Source organism: Arachis hypogaea, chromosome 5 (assembly GCF_003086295.3).
Source record: "Arachis hypogaea cultivar Tifrunner chromosome 5, arahy.Tifrunner.gnm2.J5K5, whole genome shotgun sequence".
Taxonomy (NCBI): domain Eukaryota; kingdom Viridiplantae; phylum Streptophyta; class Magnoliopsida; order Fabales; family Fabaceae; genus Arachis; species Arachis hypogaea.
This window is the reverse complement of record NC_092040.1, coordinates 92,871,254-92,880,168: the sequence shown is the minus strand read 5'-3', so window position 1 is coordinate 92,880,168 and position 8,915 is coordinate 92,871,254.

The window sequence follows — 8,915 nt, the reverse complement described above, 5'->3', positions numbered from 1 at the left end:
TGCGTGCTGATGCAGCATCGTAATGTGGTGGCGTATGCCTCACGACAGTTGAGACCTCATGAAGTTAGTTACCCTACGCACGATTTGGAACTCGCTGCGGTTGTGTTTGCCTTGAAGGTGTGGAGGCATTATCTCTATGGGGTTAAGTTCCAAGTTTTCTCTGATCATAAGAGCTTGAAGTACCTCTTTGATCAGAAAGAGCTCAATATGAGGCAGAGGAGGTGGATGGAATTGTTGAAGGACTACGACTTTGAGTTGCATTACCATCCGGGAAAGGCGAACGTAGTGGCGGATGCATTAAGTCGGAAGTCGTTATGTGCAGCTTGGATGATGCTCCAAGAGGAGAAGTTGCTCAAGGGATTCGAGAGTCTGAAAATTGGTACTCAAGAAGTATCCGGAACTTTGTGTTTGAGCCGATTAGAAATCTCAAGTGACTTTAAGTCCGAACTCCTAAAGGCTCATCAAAATGATGAAGCGTTATGGAAAGTGTTACCGGCTATTGAGCAAGGAAAACAGTGGAGAGTGTCGGAAGAAAAAGATGGGTTATGGAGATTCAAGGGTAGGATCATTGTGCCGGATGTTGGTACTTTGAGGCAAGATATTTTAAGGGAGGCACACAAAAGCGGATTCTCCATTCACCCAGGAAGTACTAAGATGTACCATGATTTAAAGGCGATGTTTTGGTGGCCGGGTATGAAGAATGATGTGGCGGAATATGTTTCAAAGTGTTTAACTTGTCAGAAGGTAAAGATTGAACATCAAAGACCTTCCGGAATGTTGCAACCTTTAGAGATTCCGCAATGGAAGTGGGAAAGTATTGCAATGGACTTTGTGTCGGGATTGCCAAGGACTAGGGCTGGTTTTGATGCTATCTGGGTGATTGTGGATCGACTGACGAAGTCAGCTCACTTTTTGCCCATTCGGATGACTTACACCCTTGAGGAGCTAGCACGGTTGTACATAAAGGAGATTGTGAGACTTCATGGTGTACCTGCTACTATAATCTCTGATAGAGATCCTCGTTTCACTTCAAGGTTTTGGGGTGCATTTCAGAAAGCTTTTGGAACCCGATTAAGTTTGAGCACGGCTTACCATCCTCAAACAGATGGTCAATCTGAGAGGACGATCCAAACACTAGAAGATATGTTGAGAGCTTGTGTTTTGGACCAACTGGCGAGTTGGGATCGGTATATGCCGTTAGTGGAGTTTGCATACAATAATAGTTATCATGCGAGCATCGGAATGGCTCCGTATGAGGCCTTGTATGGGAGGAAATGTCAATCTCCACTATGTTGGTATGAAGCTGGAGAGAAAAGCTTGTTAGGGCCGGAAATGATAGCTGAGACTACTGAACAAGTCAAGAGAATCCGTGATAGGATGCTTACGGCGCAGAGTCGTCAAAAGAGTTACGCCGATCAGAGGCGAAAGCCCCTAGAATTTGAGGAAGGAGATCATGTTTTCCTTAAGGTTACTCCGACCACGGGAGTAGGTAGGGCGATTAAAGCAAAGAAGTTGAATCCTCGATACATTGGTCCATTTCAGATCCTGGAGAGGATTGGACCAGTGGCGTATCGGATGGCTCTACCACCTCATCTTTCGAACCTGCACGATGTGTTTCACGTGTCGCAGCTTCGGAAGTACACCCCTGATGCTAGCCATGTGTTAGAACCTGAGTCGGTTCAGTTAAGGGAGGATTTGACTCTTCCAGTGGCTCCGGTCAGAATTGATGACACTAGCATCAAACGGTTGCGTGGGAAAGATGTTTCACTAGTCAAAGTGGCTTGGAGTCGAGGCGGTGTTGAGGAACACACTTGGGAACTTGAGTCGGAGATGCGAACGGACTATCCGCATTTATTCTCAGGTAATTGCATTTGAATTTTGTGGGCAAAATTCCCAATTAGGTGGGTAGAATGTAAAACCCGGTTAATTAACGGCTAATTAACCCATAAATGAGAATTTATTCTAGAAAGCCCAAAATGTGATTTTTATGGTTAAATATGATAGAGGAGATTGAGACGAGAATTTTGGTACCAATTTTATAGAATTCGGACCAAGATTGGACTGAACGGGCCAATTGGACCCAAAGTGGGCCCTTGGCCCAACATAACTTAACCAAAACCCTAGTTTTCAGCATTCTCTCTCCTCACTAAACACACTCACATGCTGAAAATGGAGGCCATGGAGGGAAGAATTCTCTCTCAAGTTCTCTCCCTTGGTTGATCTTTAAACCACCATAACTTTTGATCTAGAGCTCCGATTGCCGCCCCGTTTGTGGCCACGCGTTCACCGCGGAGAGCTCTACAAAACCCATACCATCAATCTTGAGGTAAGCCACACTTTGCTGTTCGAATCTCAGCCCTTGTTTTCGAGTTTCAATGGGTGAAATGTTGAGATTTTGGGTTCTTTGATGTTATAGGACCCAACCCTCTTGAAGGAGAAGGTTAATCTTGTCTCCTTGGACCTTGGGTGTGGTAAGATTCTCAACCCTAGTGTATTTTTGTTGTTTTATGATGTTTGGGTTTGAGATGTTGTGTATGGGTATGATGATTGTGGCTTAGGTTGTGTATATGTGAATATTGGAGCTTGATTTGGTGATTTTGAAAAGCTTGGAAAGGGTTTGGTGGTGAAAAATCTGTTCTTGAAGGTGTTGAGGCCTTGAGAGCTTGTGGATAAGTGGTTTGGAAGTGCCCCGGTGGAGCTTGGGAAAATCGGCTAAGGTATGGTTTCGGTTTCCCGTATCTAATATGTAATGTGGTAGGAAATACTTAGGCTAGAGGCCCTAAGATAGGCATTGAATGGTTGATGTTGTTGAATGATTGAGATATATGATGTGGTCATATATGTGATGATGATTATTGATGCCTTGGTGGTATGATGTATGAGAAATATGCATGTTGTGATATATGCTTGATGATTGGTTATGGTTGAATTGTGGGTTGAACCATGTTGATGGTGAGTATGATGTTGTTTGTGTACCATAATGATTTATTGGAATTGGTGTTGTTGAGAATTGGCATGAGGAATAGTATATGATATGTCAATATGTTTGAGTTTGAGCCACTTGGGTGAAGTGGGATAAAATGATGATATAGTGATTTTGTATATTGTGGGTTATGTGTCAATGTGTGAGTTGAGGAGGCTTGATGTTGAATTTGATACGTTTGAATTGATTTCAAAGAAAAGGGATGAAATTGGCATGTTTTGATTGGTTTTGGAAAGAGTTAAAAATGGTTTGTTTTGAAAATGGCATATTGTGGTTTTGTATAAAAATATGGTTTTTGGGCATACTTTGACGGGACATAACTTGGACTACGGATCTCCGTTTTGTACCAAATCTATTTAGAAATGTAATTGGATCCGGGATGTCCATGCCGTTCGAAGAACGGGCGAAAAACGATTTAAAATGAGGAAGTTATGTCCGTTGGAAGATTGGGGTGTAAATCTGTGAATTCTGCAGTTTTTAACTTAGAAAATTTTTAGCAGAATGACCCCTTGCGCGTGGGCGCACCTAGCGCGTGCGCGCCGATCTTCCGAAAATTGCCATCCACGCGTGAGCGTGAGGTGCGCGGGCGCGCCGATGGTGCTGCACCCAATGCCCAGCCATTTTCCAGAGAGTTATGCCAGAACTGTGCCGGTGTTGTGCCTGGGGCACGAGAACACCCGCGCGTACGCGTCGATGGACAAGTTTGGAATCCACGCGCTAGCGTGCCTGACGCTTACGCGTCGATGAGTTTTTGAGGCCATCCACGCGTGAGCGTGGAGTGCGCGTACGCGCGGCCCTGTTTTCATCCCAAAGTTGATTCTTGAGTTTTAAAAGCCAAATCTCATACTTCTAAGCCTCCAATCTCACCATTTATGTCTTAAATCATTATGGCATGCCTAGCTATTAAAAAGGGGCTAGTGAATGTGATAACTTGCAAGTGAAGCAAGGGAAATATGAATGATCAATGAGGATCAAGATGATTATGTGAGATGTGGAGGATGATGGTGGAAGTGCTTGTTATGCCATTGGCCGAAGGGCCGTTATTATTTATGAATATGGCTGGTTATGGATTTAACCGTGAGCCGGAATAGCTGTGTATGCTATGAATATTGGCTGGTTCTGGATTGAACCGTGAGCCGGAATGGCTAGTATGGATGTTGATCCATGGATGAGAATTCACGCATGTTGATGCTGAATTATTGATAATTGTGATTTGCACTTCCACTATCAGAGATACGAGTTTCCCTGGGTAGTAGCAGTGGCTAGCCACCACGTGCTCCAGGTCGAGGCTTGAGACTCTGTTGACCCTATGTCGTAAGTGTGGCCGGGCACTGTGAAAGGCCCGGATGAGCTCGAACCCCCATAAATATTCACCAGTGAGGGTGATGTATATGGATCATGTTTATGATCAAGTTTATAACGAGTATAACTCGAGTTTGGGGATGCACGACAGAGGGACAGTCCAATGGTTAGCGACCAGGACTTGTCGGGTTGGCTATATAACCGACAAGATGATATCATCGGCCACTAGGGACAGGCATTCATCATATGCATACTATATGAATTGTTTGAGATTGCCTATTTGACTGCATATTACTTGCTAATTGTCTAAATGCCTTACTTGTTCCTAATTGTATATTTCTTGCTTGATATAACTGTGTTTGCTATATTATACTCCTGCTGGTGGTTGGGAGGATTGAAGGAATTGGAAAGGGAAGTATTAGTTAGACTGAAGAATCTTTAGTCAGATGCCCTTTATGGTTTAGCTTGTTTATAAGCGTTGATATTATTTGGAGGAAGTTCTAGGATTGCCTTCGGCTTTCCTCTATTATTATGTATTATATATGTGGAAGCTGTTACCTGCTGGGAACCTCTGGTTCTCACCCATGCGGATTTTGTGGTTTTCAGATGCAGGACGTGAGGTGTCCCGCTGATGCATGCTGGAGACTTCTGTTATTGCGAAGATCCTTTGTTCTTGGGGCTATGTTTTGGTTTATATGTTTTGTTTAGATACTTTTATCTCCATTTAATAATACAGACTGTGATGACTCCTCCTATGGGAGATCTTGGAGAATAGGTTTTCTGTATTTGTGTCCCTTTGGGTTTCCTTTGGGGTTTTCCTTATTTTATCATATGTATATATTGTTATGCTCGGACCGGTTACCTTCGCAGCCGGATCTTGAGTCTTGATATTCCTGTTTTTGACACTCCTTTGTATATATATAATCTCGCGTTGGTTATTCTTGTTCGTTACATTTTCGATCGGAGTGTTGCGCTTTTGAGTTGCGGTTTTTGTTTACCCCTTTTTCTACAAAGGCTCCTAGTTATAATCAATTATTCATACTACTATACGTACTAAATTTTTGTTTTAGAGGTCGTAATACCTTGCCATCTCTGAATTATGACTTAAGCATAAGACTGTGTATGGTAGGGTGTTACATTTCTGCCACTGCCTTTAGCATCATATACAGGCTCAAGTAGTACACCGGCAAGCTATTTAACACATATTTAATAAGGATAGGCTTACGCACTTTATTGAGCACTTTTGTCTTCCACAAGCTGAACTGCTCCTCAACCTTGTCAATTATCGGTTTCCAAGTCCTGACCAGTCTTGGTTCGCTCCTAAAAAAATGACAAAATATCTTACTAGAAGGCTGGTCTCCTTGCATCCCAATAAGTTGCACATGTTATAAGTCTACTACTGTTCGCAATTGATTGGGATTAAACTTGACTTATCAAAGTTAATAGTTAACCTTGACATCATCTTAAAGCACCTTAGCAACCTGGCATAATTTCTGATGGTCTCCTCCTCTGGTGGACAGAATAATATAGTGTCATCTGTAAACTGTAGGTGTGATAACTCTATATTGTCCTTTCCAATTAGCAATGGCAAAATACGTTTGTTCCTGACTGCCTCCCCTACCATCCTATGTAGCACATCAACAACCAGAACAAACAAAAATGGAGATAGTGGATCACCTTGTTTCAAGCCCCTCTCCATCTTAAAAGGTTTAAATGGTGAGTCATTTATCAGGATCGACATAGACGCTGAACCAATACACTCCTTCATCCATCCCCTCCATCCCCAACCAAAACCCATCTTTTGTAGCACAATATCCACAAAACTCCATTTTACCAGGTCATAAGCCTTCTGAAATTCTAATTTAATGATTGCCGCTTTCTTTTTTCTCATCTTTAACCAGTGCACTGTTTCGCATGCAATAAGAGGCACATCATGTATTTTCCAACCCTTCATAAATGCGCTTTGAGTCTCCCCAACTAGACCTAGCATGATTGATCTCATCCTCCTAACCATCACTTTGGAAATTACTTTGTATACGCAACCTATCATGCTGATCGGCCGAAGGTCCTTGATCTCCTTGGCTCTGATAAACTTAGGTGCAAGGGCCACCCAAGTAATATTGTAATCAGAAGGCAATCTTGACGATCGAAAGAAGTTCAGAACAGCTGTCATGAACTCTGCACCAATCTCATCCCAGCACTTCTTAATGAAATTCATGTTATACCCATCACTTCCTGGAGTCTTGGATGATTCACAATCCCAAATAGCCTCTCTAATCTCCTCCATTCTCGGTATTCTCTCCAAAGCTATCGAATTTTCTTCATAAATTCAATTTACCAGTCCATCCCTAAAACTCACAACCGGTGATCTTTCCTGGTAATACAGTTCTTTATAAAAATCTTCGATAGCAATCTTGATCCTAGCGTGATTTTTTATTAACCTTCTGTTAATTATCAGAGCATCAAATCTATTTTTTTTTTTTTCGTCAATGCCAAATTATAAAAGTACCTAATATTCTTATCCATATCCTTAAAGTGATAGATAAATTAATAAAAATATTATTTATATATTAAAATTAATTATTATATAATTAAATACAAATATATATATAATTTAATTTATTTTTAATGTATATTTTATATTTTAATATATATTTTATTTTTATAATTAATTTTAGTATATATCTAACATAATTAATAGATTAAAGAAGTAAATTGGTTTTAAATCAATAACTTCCATTGTGGATATAATTGATCAAAATAATCATTGAGTAATTACTAATTGCTCTCTCAATTTATTATTTTTACGTGTCTTTTCACCTCAAACATAATCCAAGCAGGCAATGTTTTTAGCTAAAAAATAACAACCTTTTTAGCTAGCCATAAAAAGATTTAAATACTAATACTTTCAATTATAAAAATTAATAATTAATTTAATATTATAAAAATTATATTATTTTAATAAAATTATTTAAAATATTTAACAAAATTGCAACTTTCGCAGTAGTTAAATATTTTATAATTAAAAATATGATTTATACTTGTAATAGCTTATATATTTTGAGATAAATGATTAAAAATGTATTTAAATTATTTTATTGTTAATAAAAATATTTAAAATTTTATTATTGATAAAAATATTTTTAAATTATTTAAAAATATGACAAAAATATATACCTAAAAACTGAGATGTTTTACATTAGAAAATAATGATGTATCAAATGAAATTTCTTATATAATAAGTACGACTCTAACATATACATCATATTTTTTCATTAGTGAACTTGACCTTTAATTACCCATATTTTGGAGTAGGCTATAGTGATAACACTTATCACGGGAAGAAAATAGGTGTCTAATGTTAGTTAATTTTTTTTTGTTATAGAAGTAAAAGTGGTGATATATTTTAATATTGTAATTTTTTGTACTTTTTAAAATTGTAGAAAGTACACAAATTGGAAGGTTCAATTTGTGTACCTTTCACAAATCGGACGGTTCGATTTCTGTACTTCTACAAATCGAACGGTTTGATTTGTGTACCTCTAAAAATGAACGGTCTAATTTTTGTACCTCTAATAAATCGGACAGTCCAATTTCTACTACTCTAGTTAAACAATTCTATATTTGAATATAACACCCCAACAATCCACATTTTAAAAAAATACCACTATCACTCCAATATTAAAAATAAAAAGTTCTCTAATGTCTAGTGTGTGTTAAAGGAAAGGAGTGTGAAGTACGAAGCAATGTAGCTCCTTGCATATTGTTTTGTACTTTGCTACTCGAGATAAAATAATTAGAATATAAATATATATTACGTTATTGAATTATTTAATAAAATATATAAAATTTATTAAGAAAAATTTAACTATTATTTTCACTAAAAAAGAAATTAAAGTAATTTAAATCAACTTGTGAGTCAATTAAAGCTCAATTCATTAATAGTTTAATAAGATAAATTAACGACCTTAAAAATCATACTTAAATCTAAATTCAAATTTTTATATTAAATAAGTCAATTTTAAATTTTTATAATTAATTTCTAAACTAACTGTATATATTATTTTTTAATTTATAATAATAACATATAATTTTACACACACGTATATAGTTTTTATATATAATTATAATTAAAAATATAAATTATATTTATATTATTTGAATCAATTTGTGTATTTAAGTTAATTCATAAAATTTTACTGAATTAAATTTAAATTTTAAAAACAAATTTATTGAAAATAAATGAGAATTTTTTTGGTCAGATGATTAAATACCTCTTAATTTTACGTATCATAAATTCACGCACATTATATATTCACACATTTATTTAAAAGTTCTATTATTCATTATTTAGCCAAGATTCGAATCTAAGTACAATATATCAAGAAGCTATATATTATCACTATACCAAAATTCCAAAAGCTTGATTGTATACCCAACGTGTAATTTGATTATGTATGAATAATTATGAGATAGTCCAAAACATAGGTTTTTTTACCTAAATGCGCAGCAAAAAAACATTAATTCCCAAAATGCGCATGACTGAAAATCTTTTTGAAAATGCGCATTATCATTTTGTGGCCGCTGTCTGTGAAATGGATTTGAACTCCATTTCAATTGAAGTGCCCAC